The sequence below is a fragment of the Cryptomeria japonica genome, chromosome 5 (assembly GCF_030272615.1).
Source record: "Cryptomeria japonica chromosome 5, Sugi_1.0, whole genome shotgun sequence".
In the NCBI taxonomy this organism is placed as follows: Eukaryota; Viridiplantae; Streptophyta; class Pinopsida; order Cupressales; family Cupressaceae; genus Cryptomeria; species Cryptomeria japonica.
Genome location: NC_081409.1, coordinates 321,275,705 through 321,293,741, shown reverse-complemented (window position 1 = coordinate 321,293,741; position 18,037 = coordinate 321,275,705).

Below are 18,037 nucleotides of genomic sequence, written 5' to 3'. Positions count from 1 at the left end.
TCAAAATTTATCCCTAATACATCTAGAACTAATTGACTATACTTTGCAAGACCAGCTCATTAATATACCTACTTTTACCAATGACTATACATTAGCCTATTACCTCAATGCAGTTGAACCTATGGACTCTTCCACCAATGAACAGAGTGAAAACATGACTGAAACAAATATCAAGTATCTTAGTCGCAAATAAAAAAAATAAAAATGAAAGATCTGATGGCGAAAACCATATTGTGGCAGTATCAGAATCCAAAAAAGAGAAAATAAAGGATGTACCTAAGGGTGAAAACCTCTATGAGGTGCCTGAAGGTGAGATACTTGATATACTGCCAAGTCATTTTTAGGAAAGTTCTTCTATACTGATCGAGCCAACTCAGCCAGTAAACATTGGGAGTCAAGAGACACCACACATCATTCATTTAGCTCAATCACTATCAGCAAAAGAGTTAAAAGATTTCAACAACCTCTTTTCAGAAAAGAAGATCAACTTTGCATGGACGTACTCAGATATGCTAGGACTAGATCCCTATCTCATCATGCATCATCTCTCTATTACACTAGGAGTTAAACAAATCTAGAAAAAACTCCTTAAGATGCATCCTCACGTGGCATTGCTAGTCAAGGCTGGACTAGGAAAAATGCTAAAAGATGGATTTATTAGAGCTATAGACTACGCAAAATGGAGATATCAAACATAGTACCTATATCAAAGGTAGACAAATCTATTAGAGTTTGCACAGACTTCAGGGATCTCAACAAAGCATGTCCGAAAGACAATTTTCCAATACCCAATATTGATATGATAGTGGATATGACTGTTGGATATGAGATGTATTCATTAATGGATGGATTCTATGGTTACAATTAGATCAAAATAGCTCTTGAGGATTAAGAAAAGATAACCTTCACATGTGCATGGGGCACCTTTTGCTGGAATGTTATACCCTTTGGACTAAAAAATGCAGAAGCAACTTACCAAAGAGTAGTAACCACTATCTTCCATGATATGATGCATAAAAACATGGAAGATTATGTTGATGACACCCTAGTAAAGATCATGAAGAAATCTATGCATATTCAAGAACTAGGCCTCATACTGGATAGAATGGAAAGATTCAAGCTCCGATTAAATCCTAAAAAGTGTGCATTTGGAGTAACATCAGGAAAATTGCTTGGTTACATAATTTCAAAGAAAGGAATCAAGGTTGACCCTGAAAAGGTCCAAGCTATAATGGAAATGCCTCCGCCCAATAATATCAATCAAATGAGAAGTTTATAGGGCCATCTTTAGTCAATAAGGCACTTTATATCTTAGCTAGTAGACAAAGCTCAACCCTTCACAAAGGTATTAAGGAAAGAAGTCCAATACAACCGGGATAAAGATTGTGAACAACATTTAAAACAAATCAAAGATTATCTTTCTAATCCACCCATATTAATGCCACCGATTCAAGGTAAGTCATTGATTCTATACATATCAGCTATAGATACTTCACTAGGAGCACTTCTGGCACAACAAGATGAAAATAAAAGAGAGAGAGATATATATTATATCAGCAGAACATTAGTGTCTTATGAAATGAACTACACTATAATAGAGAAAGCATGCTTGGCATTAGTCTTTGCATCACAAAAATTAAGGCACTATATGTTAGCACACTCTATTAAGCTGGTAGCTAAGATTGATCCACTCAAATATCTTCTCAGCAAAGCAACACTCATAGGAAGACTGGCTAAATGGGTCATGGTTCTTACAAAATTTGATATTGAATATGTGGAACATAAAGCCATCAAAGGACAAGTTATTGCAGACCAACTTGCTAATGCTCCACTTGAAGACAGTCAACCTCTGCATATAGAATTTCTGGATGAATCAATCATGCACCTTACTCAACAATCATGGAAGATGTTCTTTGATGGGTCTTTCACTCAACATGGTTTTGGTGTCAGAATACTTTTTACTCCCCAAAAATATTCAATCCCAAAATCTTACAATAATCTCTTCCCTTGCACAAATAACATTGCAGAATATGAAGCTTTGGTAAATGGGATCAAGCTAGCCATCGAGTGGAAGATTGTTGAATTACACATCTATGGAGATTCTCAACTCATTATCAACCAAATCAATGATCTATATCAAACTAGAGATGAGAAAATGATGCCTTATAAGAGAATGGTGGATGATCTCAAGAAATATGTTACCTTCATCTCATTTCAGCAGATCCCCAGATCAACAAATAGAGCAGCAGATACAATGGCCACCTTGGAGTCTATACCATAGCTATAGGAATCCAACTTTCACTTTGAATTCTTGGTGGAAGAGTTACATTATCCTTCCTATGATTCTCTCAAGTCCCAAATGATCTATTCTATTATTGGACATGACTCATCTCGCTATAGCCACATTTACTCTTACCTGCGTGACCAAGTTGTCCCTACAAATATTTCCCGAAATGAAAAGAGGAACCTAATTCGAAATGCATCATGATATGTCATAATTTCTAACGACCTATTTAGGCAAGGTTTAGATAGTACTTTTCTTAGATGTCTAGAAACTGAGGAGTCTCAACATGCATTATTCGAAGTTCATGAAGGTGTTTGCAGATCCCATTTGAATGGTTTAACTTTGGCATGGAAACTACTAAGGGTTGGCTACTACTGGCTAGACATGGAGAAAGAAGATATAAGGTCTTCTAAAACCTATGAAAAGTGTTAGCTACATGGGCACCTTATACATGCTCCAACAAGGGATCTCATACCCTTTGTTACACACTAGCCCTTTCAATAATGGACATTTGATCTAATTGGCCAAATATATCCTGCATCATCTAACAGACACAAGTTTATTATAACTACCACTAAGTACTTTACTAAGTGGGTAGAAGCGGTTCCGCTCATCAAAGCAACTTGTAAACAAGTAGCCTTGTTCATTCTTAATTATATCATCTGCAGGTATGGTATACCTTCATCCATTATAACTAACAATGGAGGATAGTTCAAGAACAAAGATCTAAGTGAACTCTATGAAAAATTCAAAATAAAATAACGCTGGTCATCTGTGTACTACCCTCAAAGTAATGGACAAGCCGAAGCATCTAACAAGAATCTATTGACTATCTTGCATAGAATAGTAAATAAATCTGGAAAGGATTGATATCTACAACTCAATTTTGTCCTATGGGCTTATAGAACAAGTATCAGAACACCTACCAAGGCTACACCTTTTCTTTGGTGTATGGGTCCGAAGTAGTATTACCTATTGAAGTAGAAATACTGTCTCTAAGAGTTTCTTTTCAAGGTCTTGTTACTGATGAAGACTACAAAATAGCTAGATTGCAAGAACTTGAATTGTTGGATGAATGTCGGCAAGTGGCATTTGATCATATAAGATAATATCAAAAGAGAATGTCTAGAGGTTATAACAAAAAGGTTCAACAACAAGGATTTCAGGTTGCTGACCTTAACTTAGAGAAAATCCTAAGAATCAACAGTTTCAAGACAACAAAGGGAAGTTTGAACCCAATTGGCTGGGTCCCGATATTGTTATTGCAGTGTTTGGCTCTGGTGCCTATCAACTCTCAACATCAGAAGGAGAACAACTTCGTGAACCGATCAACACCATCCACTTGAAGAAATTATTCACCTAAATATTCTCTGCTCTAGCGGTCTATGCAGCTAAAAAGTCCTAAAGAAATCCTAAAAATCAGAAAAAGTCCCGAAGAAATCCTAAAAATCATAAAAAGTCCTGAAGAAATCCTAAAAATAAAAAAAAGTCCTAAAGAAATCCAAAAAATTAGAAAAAGTCCTAAAGAAATCCTAAAAAATCAGAAAAAGTCTTGAAGAAATCCTAAAAATAGGAAAAAGTCCTGAAGAAATCCCCCCCCAAAAAAAAGAAAAGAAAAGAAAAAAAAAAAAAAGGGAAAAAGAGAGAAAATGCCTTGATGAAAACTTGGTAAATAGGCACCTTGGTAAAAAAAAAAGGAATCTTTGCCAAGCAGGTGAAAACTTGGCAAACAGGTGCCTCTTGTACTCAAGTGCTCCATCTATCAATGCAATGTTGGCATTCCCGCTTTCATGCATTCTTGCTTTGGGTTGTACATATTTTAGTCACTTTTGTGACATCCTGGTTTTTTGGAACCCTCGTGGCTTAAAACTGGTCAATGTCCTAGTCTTAGGGTAACCGACTGAGCAATTTAAATGTCCTAAGTAGTATCAACCAAGCCATCTTTACGTTAGTAAAACTTGGTCATCCACTCTGAGTCAGTCACCTGTCTTCTGACAACTGAAGATTTTTATCATTGAGTACACAAGAAAAACAACATTACTAAAAACAATCACTAAACAGTTTGAGCTATGCATGAAAATTTTCTTTGTGTGTTGTCTTTTATATTGGTTTTCGATTATTATCCCTCTAAGTAACTCGAGGAAGTCTATCTTGACTAAGAGGAGCAAGGATTGGGGGCATAATATTTTCTTTGTTTTTTGCTTGTAGGATTGATTCTGATGATCTAGAAACATCTAATCAACTGGGTGTCTGTGATAAGAGCCTTCACATCAAGGTGAAATCACCACACAAACCTTGACTTCTCTTATTTGAATGCTATAGGGAGTTTCCCATAATTTCTTTGTCTATTTTGAGGGAATTTCGTTATCATGCAATCCAGGTCCCTGTGAAATCTATCTAAGGATATGAATGAAAAAGGGTCATTGCGGACAAGATGATTAATATTGCACATGAAAAGCAAGGAACTCTAATCTGCCTGTTGTGGTTGTAAAATGCTCAATGATGAAAATTAAGCTTTTCAAATCCAGTGATTAGGTTTAGGTTGCATCTCATTTTGCATCTCATTTTACATTTCATTCTGCATCTTGTGAATTTAGAGTGATTTCAATATGGTAACAATTATCTCTTTATCTTCTAAATGAGAGTTTGAAGCATTCGTCATTTCTTAGGTAAGTGGTCTCTTTTTCATCATCATTTCTCCGATCGAGTACTTGTGTATTGAGATGTTTTAGTTGCATACATAAGCATTTTATATAGATTCATACATTCACTATCATTCATTGGAATTCATCTTATTGCATTGAAAAATTAAAAAAAAATCGCACTACTCATTGCTCATTCTCATCATTCATTTGCATCATCATTTATTTGCATAAAAAGAAACAAAAATAAACATCCATATTCATTTGCATTGCATACATCCATACTGAATAGAAGCACATACATATAGAATAAAGTCTATAGACAAGCATCTCATAAATTGATTGACACAAGAACAATAAAGTCAAATCAAGATCTCATATATATAATGATCAAGTCTCAAGATACAAAATAATGTCAACTATCAAATACAAAGTCCCATCAGAGCAAGAATCATAAGGGCTACAAAAAATGGGTGTGTCTACAAAAAAATCTCAGAGCTACAAAAAGAAAATCTAGCTGCCTACCTCTCCCTCATCGCTAGGTGGTGGAGCCTGCTGACCCAAATCCTGCCTAGGTGCCCAAGCTCCCTTTGATCAAGTCATATACTATGAATACGATACAACCTATTGCGCTACTAGAACTAATACACTTTAAGCCACAATATAATAGGCTACTCGACTCGTCTGATGAAGAACCTCCTGCTGCAGAGCGTCTCTCTTTTCCCTCATCGACATGACCTAACGATCTCTCTCATCTCTAATCTCTACTAGTTGTTGGTCTTGCTCCGCCAGCTATGCCTGTGCCACTGTCAGCTGTGACTGCAAACCCACTAGGCATGCTCTCATCAACTGCACTGTGTCAGCCCCCTGCTCCCTCGTAGGCTCTCCTCCTCCATCTCCTCCTCCATCTCCTCCTCTAGCTCCCCCTGCTCTCTCTCCTTTACCGAACATGTCTTGGAGCTGCTCTCTCCTCCTCTCCTCCACCCTACGACACCCTCACTCTGCTTAGTCTCACTCCAACCATCCCTAGGGATCCGCCCTCTCCTCTTTGCTGCCTACCACCAGCTGGTACCCTGTTGCTACTAGCACTAGGATTGCCACCTTCCCACCTCAGAGTCTCAGCTCTCTGTCCCTACCTTTGTCCATGTCCCTATCCTATACGGGGGCATCATCCTCTAAATCCTCTATGCAAGGTGCCTGCTCAGCCAGATCTGTAAATCTCAAGAACGGATGCTGCTAAAACCAATCCCTGTACTAGGGCAATACCCCCACATCTGCAATATCATCTAGATAGTCCCACCTAAGTTATTGTAACCCAGTCAGCTTCTGCATGCTCAAGGTGTATGATAGCGTTGATCCCCATCCAGCACTGCCTCTCCTCATCGGCATAACAAGCATATGCAGTAAACTCCTACGAGATCCCCTGAGATCTGCCATACTGCCTCATCACTCAGGAAACAATGAATCATTCAACTCAAGTCTGTGATCTACCGATGAGTGATTGAGTCGCGAACAAATCCCTGCGAACAACCCTCTAATCATCCCATGGCTCTAGACCCCTTTACAGTCTCTATATCATGGCTATCAAGTTGTCCAACTGCCATCTCCAAAAATATATCTTGCCTAGATGGGACTGAGTAACATATCTTGAATATATGTATACAATGGGCTGACTAGGATCCCTGACATCATCTACAATCGGCCTACAAATTGGGAGGTGCTCCTAGGCCCATACACATAAAATCAAAACTCTTGCAGCCATACTCTTCCCTTCCCTATATACAATCTCATGCATCTCACGATAAATTTGTGCCAATATACAAGAACCCTAGCCTAATCTCTGAGAGGTCTCAATAAGCCTCTCTAACAACTTGGCCCATCCACACAAAAATCCCTATTGTCCCCTGTTCGACATTAGAAAACAACCTATAAAACCTACCAAAACACAAGTAATTTGAAATTCCTTACGATACCTGCCCATCATCACGTCCCAACTGATAGAATGTGTCAGAATATTAGAATCCCTGAAAACATGTCTAATAGCTAGTAACCCAGGAAGCTACACTGCATCATAATCAACCTTAACCCCAGCAAAAGGGATATGAAGAATCTTGTAAACATCCTTGAGAGTGATGGTCATTTCCCAATTGGCAAATGGAATGTGTTATGCTTTGAGTGGAATCTCTCAACTAATGCAATCAACATACTGTGGTTCACACAAATATCAGGTAAATCAAGAAGGTGGGTCAATCTGCACAAATCAATATGTGCTCGGTCAACATCTGATAATTGATGCACTAATGTCATCATCGGTAGATATACACATCCGAACAATGCATGAGGCAATCGAACCTGCAAAAATCAAACAATGGAGCATCAGAAAACATTTCAAGTAAGCATATACGAGAAGTAAAACATCATGCAAATTCAATTACATAAATTCCAAAATCAAAATTTCGAGTTTGCACCTTCAAAAATATTCATTGTTTTCCAAACGATAAAACATCACAGGGGCAAAAACTTGTACGAGTCAGAAACAGGCCTAGTACGACAAAAGACTCCCATACGACACAAGACTAGCCCGAGGACGACAAAAGGGGCTCTTTTGAATGTTATCATACGATATAAGGGTAGGCCTAGTACAACAAAACTGGTCACTTTAAACAACAAAACACACTTAATCAGTTTGTTGTACGAGACAGGATCCTGTCTCGCATGACAAAACAAAAAACGCCCGACTTAAACATAGAAAAAATTGAAAAATTCAACAAAAAAATTCAAAATTGAAATGAATAGCAGGCTTAAGATAGATCACTTAAAACTGGCTCATAGTTTCAAGGTTGATTATATCATCTCTGGCGCTTGAATCGATGCACATGATTGGGAACCACCATTTTTCTTCGCATAAGGCTTTTTGAATTTTTAAACTTGGAGGGTTAAACTGAATTGAAAATGACACTTTTACCCCATATATAGCCAAAACCCTAATTTTTCAATTTGCTTAGATGGACATGAAAATTATACCCTTAGCTAATTTGCCCATCCTGATTCCATTTTCGAGATCGAAATCAAAATTTGAGATCATTCTGCTAGTCAATTTCCAAAATTTGGACCACTTAGCGCTTTTCATCAAAAGCTCATTCTTTCTTCACTTTGCGCTCAATTTCTCATTAATTAACACTAAATCTTAATTTTATTCTACAAATCAACTTTGCACTCAATCTCTTGCAAATCAACGCTAAATCTCTATTTATTCTACAAATCAAGTATGTGCTCAATTTCTCGCTTAATTTTCAAATATTCCTCTAAATCATTTATGCTCAAACAAATCAATATCATTGCTAAACAATTGCCTATCATCATGTACCCTCGCTATCTTTTGATTTTGCTCTTGAGGGGGCATACTCATGACCTTATGAGCTCACATCTTCAAATGTTGAGAAAATTTTTAAATCTTCAAGTAGCTAAGCTTCATCAAATCAATCGCTAGGGGCATATCAGTTTTATCGCTTCATATCAAGTTGATATTGTCTTTGTCTGAATCAATCTCTTAACGTTAATCAGTTTCATCACTTTTCATCAAGTTGATTATTCATTTAAACTCAATCAAAATTTTAAAGAGTATCTTTAATCACATGCTCAATCTAAGCGGGTGTTCAGTTTCATCGCATCAAATCAAGCTGGATAGTTTATCTTCACTCATTGTATCTTGATCAATCAAGTTCAAGATCAATTTTATCTTCACTCACTGTGTCTAGTTCAATCAAGTTCTAGATCAGTAAGATCTGCTTCTTGATCAATCAAGTTCAAGTTTGGTATCTTTGCTCTTCATCGATCCTAGTTCAATCAAGTTCGGGATCAGTTTTGCTTTAATAAATTCTGTTTAGTTTCATCGCTTCAAAACAAGCTGAATACCTTGCTCTTCATCTAGTTCGTGATCAATCAAGTTCAGAATTCATATCTCCTAGACATCAAATTTTCTTTGAAAAAACGCGTTGCTCACACATTAATTCAAAGAGGGGCAAATGTAATACCCTGAAAATGGTCATCTAAACCATGAGCCCATAATCTCAATTCCATCACCAAGGTCCTAACCAAAGGAAATTAAAGAAACCTTGAGCACACAATTAATTCTTTAATCATCAAATGTTACATGGAAAATTAATCAACCAGTATCAATTAAATATTTATTTAATTAATTGATCATTCCAAGTAAATCATTTTTAAACAATTATCCTATTTATTTTATTGAATATCCTAACATATTTAATGAAATAAATCAATTTTCCATTAAATCATCAAAAAGAGGAATTAATTTGAAAAAAAGAAATTAAAATTTGAGAAAAGAAATCAATTGGAGATAATCTTGAAAAAAAATTAAAAAATTGATAAATAATCTCAGAGAAAGCAATTAAAACAATTAAATATTAAAATTGAATGAAATAGAGAATAAATCAGTTTTTTCCCTGATTTTATCTTAATTTTAGTTCAATTTCCTTTAAAACTCAGAAAAGCATCCAATCACATCAATTCACCTGGATTGTGCTTCCTCTTGGAAAATCTTGACTGCTCATCATCATTTGATCTTAGCCTTTGGTTTCTTTCTAAATTTTCTATAAATTCAGGCTCTCATCTCTCATTCAAAAATCTCTGAGAATATATTGTTATTATGTTGTTTTTCTCTAGGTTCATTGAGAATTTGCATTGAGATATTGCATATTAGTTATTTCATATTCATTAAATCATTTAGCTTAAATATTCATATATTGCTTAAATCATGTTAGATTAATCTTGCATATCTAGCTTAAATCTTGCATCCATTTAGCTCATATTCATGTTCATATAGATTTAAAAATCCTTCATTTAGGTGTTGTCTAGTCACTAGATAAATTAGCAATCTTAGAGCAATCTAAACTCGCATCTACTGGAAGGCAATGGGTCGCTTTGTAATGGTTTATTATTCATTGATTATTGATTTACTAACCATGCATCTAATGACTTCATTGAAGTGTTGTGTCTTGCAGCTTACAGATAGTGTTTTCTAAAAAAGGTTTTGTGTCCCTTGAAAACGTGCTTGTTCCTTAATAAAAAATAATTTATATAAATAGAATTGAGATGTAGCTGGTATATGTGCTTTTCAAAGAATCATAATTGAATTATACATTTTAAATAATTTTATAATAATATATAATGATTAATTGGTTTAACATGCCATATGGGAGAGATGAAATAACCCATATAATTTTGCCTCATGAAGATCAATAGGGTACCATTGTGAACCTTACATTAAATAAATAAATAAATAATGATATTTTGAATTCCTAAGAATTAATTGACATGATATTAGAACTATCAAATCTTAATTTCACCATATGATTCCAAGATAAGGAAGCATGAGCTACAAATTAGGGCTTAGCCTCAAATTGTGAATTACCTACATTACTATGTTGAAAAATACACTTGATCGTAACAAAATAATAATTCAACACATTTTTGAATCTCTATTATAATAACAAGAATAGAAAATATTAAAAAATATTTTTTTAAAGTACTATAAAGAAATGAATGTTCACAATAAATTAAAAAATTATGAAATCTCATTGTATTATAATATTATTTGAAATATATAAAACAATTACTAAACTAAATTTATAAGTTTATTGGTGAAGTTAAAATATTTAAGATATATACACATAATTAATTGTTATTCAATAAAAAAAAGAACTTAAATTAATTTTTGAAATTGAAGCCAATCTTAATCTCACTTTAATTATGTTAAAATATTCTTATTTAGTTTAATTGTTGAATAAAAAATTGATAATATTTAAATAATGAATAACTAATAAATTAACAAGTAATTTAAATTAAACGATTCTCATAAAAAATGACAGCTATTTGTATTGTAGAAAATTTGACTCTAAAGGGAAAGCTAGGTTTCTTTGAGAGTCAAGTTTGCTACATAAATTCAAATTCTTAAAATAAATAAATAAAATGTATTTTTTAACTAAAGAAATGGAAAATAGAAACAATAGAGGATCTATAGTTGAAATTTGTGCATCTTGGTTAACAACATCAACACAATGCATGAATGTCCATGCGTAGTACTATTGTTTCATTTGAGCCATAAAAAATGTAAAAAAATAGTGATGATCCAGCTTAATGCTTCACCAAACTACAAAACCCAAAAACCAAAAGCACTAACAAATACTATACAAAAAGATATAAAAGAATAAACTAGAAAAAGATGTACAAATGATTCAAATGAGAGAAATAAACAATAACAAGGAATATGGAAATCTTTGTGTGGTTGAACGCCTTCAACAAACATGGACACAAAAAAGAAACAAATGTTCGGGGATTGTTTGGAGACTTGCCTCAATCAAATCTTTTCTTTGGTGTTTCCATCTCCACACCATCCAAGATTGATAAAAAATAAAAATTATTTGATAATGGATGTGATAAATCTAATAGATGCTCAGAGGTCCAAGATAAAGATAATGATAATATCCAATAGGCATGAGAAAGATAAAGAGAGAGAAAGAGAGTTATGTGAGATTTCTATTAGGGTGTTACAACAATTTTTAGGGAGTTGTGTATGATCTTGAGGTTGCAAGAGAGCCAAAGAACCAAGAGATATTCAAGAGATAATGTCTAGAATTAAAAAATGGTTTAAAAATAAGAAGAGGGGAAAGAAAGGTGTTGACGAGCTATAACAAGTCATTCAGAGCTATTTCCACTAACCTATAAAGGTGACAAATGGAAAAATATTTGAAAATGACCTTTGAATTATAAATTATCATGGGGTTCTAGTACTATATTTGGATGTTTGCACTAGTGCTAGTGTTTAGACAACTTATGTTAAATGATGAGAAGTGAGAAAACAAAAGGATTAACACACATTTGAGACAAAAAGGTAGTTGTTAAAAAAGAATTTTGAGTGTCTTAAAAGGGAAAAATGAGCCTACACAAATACTAAGGGAGTGGACACCAAAATAGATAGAAAAAAAGGTGAAATTACAATAGTATCCAATTTACAAGAACACACTAATATAAATATTAGTCTCTCTAGAGCTTTTATTCATTTATTCTTCTCTCTTTACAAGTTCTTTTTTTTTGAAATTCTAACTCTTTTTTCTTGTGTAGATCTAATTAATAAATTTATTTAGAATAAAATATCTCAAAAATTTACAATATTGTTTTCTTTATCTATTGTATCTTAATTGTACTATTCAAATGAAAATTCTCTATCCATTATGGATTATATATATATATACACACACACACACACACACACACACACACACACACACACACACACACACACACACACACATATATATATATATATATATATATATATTCATGGATGTATGAAGATTTAGAATTGTATTTTCTTTAAATTCATTTACTATTTAATGATGTTTATCTAGTTTTCATAGCACCTTTGTCATTTTCTCTTCTATATTGCATGCTTCTTGATGTGGACATGAATCTATGCTCGTGGTAGTGCCATTTGTAGTTTGGATGTGAATAATTTTGTGGTACTTGATCTTGTCTACATACTTCATTGTTGTAGTATGTAAGTTTGATTACTTATCCTATGCTCTATTTTGATATATGTTTCGTGATCGTTTTAGACCATTTTTGCATTTGATTGCTTCATGATGATCATTATTTTGTTATTGTATTGAGATGCATGCTTACTTCTTGTTCCTACTTGTGAGAACTATTGTGTTGTTAATTATTGCATTCTGAAATATATTGACACTTGAGTTGAAAGGTGATGGTAACCTAATTACTTGATTAAAGGAGAATAAATCATATGTTATGTTATTTTATTTCTTTAAAGGGATTAGATGCTTATAGACACAATTGATGATATATACATGTTAGAATTCAACACAAGGTTATAGTCAATTTGATATGGTAATATGGTGATGTACTAATAATGTTATATGATGATGTTTTTATTATATTATGTTGATTTGATGATATTTAATGCTCTTGACCATGTTGTTACATGACCCCAATTGGGGAATGACTATATATGTGCATTTTGTTATATTATGCATGTACATGTATAATGTTGTGTTGTGTTGTTGATGCAAGTACAAGGCATCGACTCCACATGGCTCCATAGGTCTAAGCGTGCACATTTCCCCAATGGTTTAGTACACTAGCCAAAATACCCCCAAGCCAAACTGCATCATCCCTTAATAAGAACGATTTCCTTGCATTTTGATATATTTGAGCCCCGACTACCACAATTGGTAGTCGGTCATAAGTGAATTATCATAATTTAATATGCATAATATATTAATGATATGTTAATATTGTTGAGCTAATTTAATTTATTATTATTTTATTACCACTCAAAAAGTGAGTTTATATTTGTAATTAGAGTCTTTTTCCAATACTTAGTCACATTCACTCTCATATGCTCTCAAAAACCCTACACCATGATTTTGAATTGACAAGTGTGGGAGATTGCTTTGAAGGATTTTTGTGGGAACTGACTTAAAATATTCATGTTGATGAATTCTTAAAGTTGTCCATGAACTTCATCCTCTTGCAGAGTGTGCTTATTGCATTTTGAATTTCAAGACTTCAGCCAATTTGAAGTAGGAACTCAATTCTTTTCTTTTTTTTTCAATTTGATTTGTTGAAAATGGTTTATTGAGTGATTTAGAACACTCTTTTGATTCATACCTTTCCATTTAAGTGTTTGTATAAATTGTTGTTTGAAAGTTTAGAAGATATGAGTTTATATGGGGATATGCTACCCAGTTTTTATTGGATTGTTAAAATGGAAATTTGAGGGCATTTTTATGGTGTTAGGTTGATAAGAATCAATGGTTTCTAATTTTTTATTTATGCATTTTGAAAACATGGGTTTTTTGAAGGTCCATCAATGGTGGATGGCCTCTTGGACTAGTTTTTGGTCAAAATTCAAATATAATGAAAAGTGGAATTTGATTATTTTGAATTGATATTAGAATGTAGAATGACATATTTATATATGTAAAATTTATTTTGAGATCGTATGGGATCCATATCCATGATGTTAGCATCAACCAAAAAAAAATTCTTTCATGTTACTTTTGTTTCAATTTAGTTTTAATTTTAATTTTTCTTGGTTTGTAGTTGTAAGGTATGAGCTAGAAGAAATTTCAAAAGCAAAGGGGAATTAACATTTCCAATTTGGGTGCAATTTAGTCAAATGTTGAGCAATCCTAAAGTTTTGATGACTTTTCACATTTGTGAACCAATAGTTTCACCAAATTTTTTCTTTGCCATAGTTTGTTTCTCCTCGTGTGATTTTCTAGTGAACATTCTATTTAAAGGAGTAATTATTTTTTGGACCTTTTAATTTTTAACCTGTGCAAAATTTCACAAACTCTTCATTGTGTCGAAAATAAAATTTTGGGTTTGTTGTTTGGTCAAACGGTTGAAACCAGATGATTCATAAAAATGTTGTCATTGAAAAAATTAAGAACAAACAAAAACATAAAAAAAAAAAATATTGAAGTTACAAAACATATTTAATGATCAAAATGAAGGACAAAAAACTATTATTGAGTTCTTGAGTTCTAAAGCTCATTGAATAACAAAAAGAAAAAATACATAACTTTGAAGGTTTTAAATTTTGGCAAATCACAAAAAGGAGAAAAATAAAACTTATGAAAAAAAATTTAAGTTTTGAAAGTCAATGAATCACTAAAAAAAAATCTTGAAAAGGCTTTTTACAATCGTTTTTTTTTTTTTTTTTGTCAACGAAACAATTTTTTGAAATTAATTTTTCACCGAAAGAATGTTGGCAATTTTGATGATTATGTTGTGATTGTCATTGATGGACACACACTTGCTATGAGATCACTTTGTGAATGTATGAATTATGATCAACTGGTATTATGTTGCAGTCTTTAGACTATCAATGTTATGCAAAAAGTGTTTACCAATCTCAAATGGTATAAAGACCCACACGACATAAGGAGATCAAGTGGTTTGAAGATCTCAAGCGAAGCAGAGAAAAGGAGCCAGAAGCGGCAGTTATCAGTTTCCTAGTCTTCAATTTTGTCAACCGGAAATCTATTTGAACCGATATTACTATGAGTTACCAATCGGTAACCAGAAAGTTGGACAAACTGGTAATACTCTATGATGAGTTACCATCCACCAACACTTTGATGGTGATTTTGTCTCATTTTATCAAATGTGTCTAGATATAATGAACCTAGGAACTTGCAATGTAATCCTATTGGACCGACATGAAATCAGATTCCTTTTAAGGACATCATGTCTAGGGTTTTGTGTGTGATAGAGAGTATGCGAGTATAGCTGTTAGGTTTTGTAGTGGTTGTCAAACTTCTTGAATGTGCAATCTTAAATGAGAAGATCAAGTTTGTGAGTTGTAACAAAGTGAGGAATTACTGAAGGCTGAAGTAATACTGAAATGCATTAGCTATGAGCTACAATGGATCTAATCAAGTAGACTATACCATTTGCTAGATCATTCACTTGTTGATTACTCACATCTTTGACAAGTTAGAAACCCTTAACCGGGTAGGCCTAGAAAATCCTTTGTAAATCCTCTAACAAGGTGGTTCACATCTATGGATCTGAAATCCTCTCACAAGGTAGTCTTTCATCGTACTTATCTCCTAACAGAGATTGAGATTCCTAACAGGATCTATTCTGGTAAAGAACATTGTATGACCTTAACCAGTCTGACCTTAACTGGTCTGGTTACTATTCTGCAAATAGTTACTTGTGAGTTTCATCTCACCATGGTTTTTCCCATTTGGGTTTCCATGTAAAAATCTCTTGTGTTATGGTGATTGTGCTTCTGTGGGTGAATGCATTATTTTCTATTTGGTTTGCATGTGTGTTAACCGGTTTGTTTGCTAAACCATTTTACCAGTTTACTACTAGACTGTTAAAGTGTTTAAGTATAGCATTTATTGGTATACTAATTCACCCCCCCCTCTTAGTATTCATCAATTGGTATCAGAGCCAACCTTTCTATAAGTCTAACCAATTGGAAAGAGATATAGAGCAATACACTGTGAGGGAACTTACTCATCAGCTCACTCAGACTGAGCAAGCCTATGATGAACTTAAGGTCAAATATAAGGCCTCTCAAGCAAAAAGAAGAGAGCATGCTGAAAAACTAATGGAGCTAACTGAAAACATCTCTTCTGATGAAGTGGAAATGGAAGCCCTAATACAAGAAGTAGAAAAGATGAATGAATCCAATACCAACCTAAGAAAAGAGTTGGAAGGACTGACTATCCGAATGTGTCAAGAGCTTGAGAACCGAAGGAAAACTGAAGATCTGGTAAAAGACAAAGATCATGAGATCTCCAAGATGAAGCAAGAGATCAGTGCACTTACCGCTCATCTTCATGAAAGCAAAATGGAAAAAGAAGAAGTGCAAGGTGAACTAAAAATGGCTATTTCTGAGAATGCAACCTTGAAGGAATCCAATGTTGCTATTTCCAAAGAACTCACCGAGTCAAAGGAAATACTTGCCAAATTCAATAAGAGCATTGCCAAGCTAGAGTAGAAGCTTGAATCGGCTAAACTGGTAAAGAATACCAATGGACTTGGTTTCTCTAATTATGAGGAAGGTGAGACCTCTGGAACAAAAGATGGAGCATCAAAGGATAAAGGTAAGCAAAAGTTCAAACATGTTTTCTTTAATTGTCTCAAGGAAGGACACACTGCTAATGTATGTATAAGTAAGGCTTACAATAATTTTCCTTATTTTCTAAATGATAAGCCTAGACCCAATAGATTCAATGGTAATTGTTATGCATGCAACAAGTTTGGGCATAGAGCATTTGAATGTAGGTTTGTCATGCACAATACTAGAAGGTATCCTCAAAGGAGTCAAGGAGTTTTTCCTGAACCCTTTGGGAATTGGAACCCAAACCGGTTTAATACCTATAATCATCGGTCAGGTAGTGGTGGCTATCAAGTAGCAACCAGATGGAGAGAAATCTGTGTGATTTATCATGGTCATGGTCACACTGTTGCAACATACAGAAGGAAGAATGGAAACATGAATAATGGACCTTAGAGAGCACCTGGAATGGTTTGCTATCATTGCAACAAACCGAGTCATTCAACAAGATTCTGCATAAGTAGAAAGAATATATCAGATGATATACTGGTCACTCCGGAAGGAAATATTGATGTTGAAATTGTTCAAGTAGATATGAAGAAAACCTGGAAGAAGAAGCCAAAAGAAGTGACTCAAGAAGAACCAGTTTCTGCACCTAGTGTGGAAGTCATTGAACCGGCAAACTAAGCATCAAAAAAGCTTAGGGGGAGCAAATGGTGAAATATCACAAACCCTCGGTTGATACTGGTAAAAGACCTTAACTGGCATGTGATACCTGTTAGATTGGTAGAAGACCAAAAATGGTAAAAGGCAAATTAGGGTTTACGCCCTAATAGTGGAGCATTTATTATAGTAGGTGGAGAATCTATTTAAAAGGAATTTTCAAATCATTTTTCACTTATCATTTTTCGAATAAAGAAGTTTCAAGTGCAGAGCGAAGAAAAATGATTTACATTGCGATTCAAAGAATTTATCAAAATCCTGAAGAAGAATCTGAAGCAAACATCTACTGGAGAAGTATAGAACACAAAGTGGTATTTCAACAACTGAAGTAGCGTGTGACTAAGTTCAAATTGCAAAACCCTAAATTTCAATTTTTGAAGGTATTTTTCAAAACTCTCTGTAAATCATGGCTTCTGCATCACATGCTAGCTCTAGTGCACCTGTTGATTCTGTAGACTTTATTCAATGGAAGGCAAAATACAATGCCCTATCTTAAATACCCCCTAGTGTTATAGTGGAAGAAGGCATTTCAGATTTCATTGACTACAAGATTGAAGACCTAGGATCTCTAATGATCCATTCCTAGTTGAGTTTGTTCTATGGGAAGGATAAGAAGATTAAACTGGAAATCTACATTCTGGAAAAGAAGAAACTTCACAATGCAGTCTATTTTCTTGAAGAATTTTTGGATGATCACATTCACATTATTCTAAGTAGAGTACATGGTGATAAGATGTACCTAGAGTGGTCGCATGATATCAC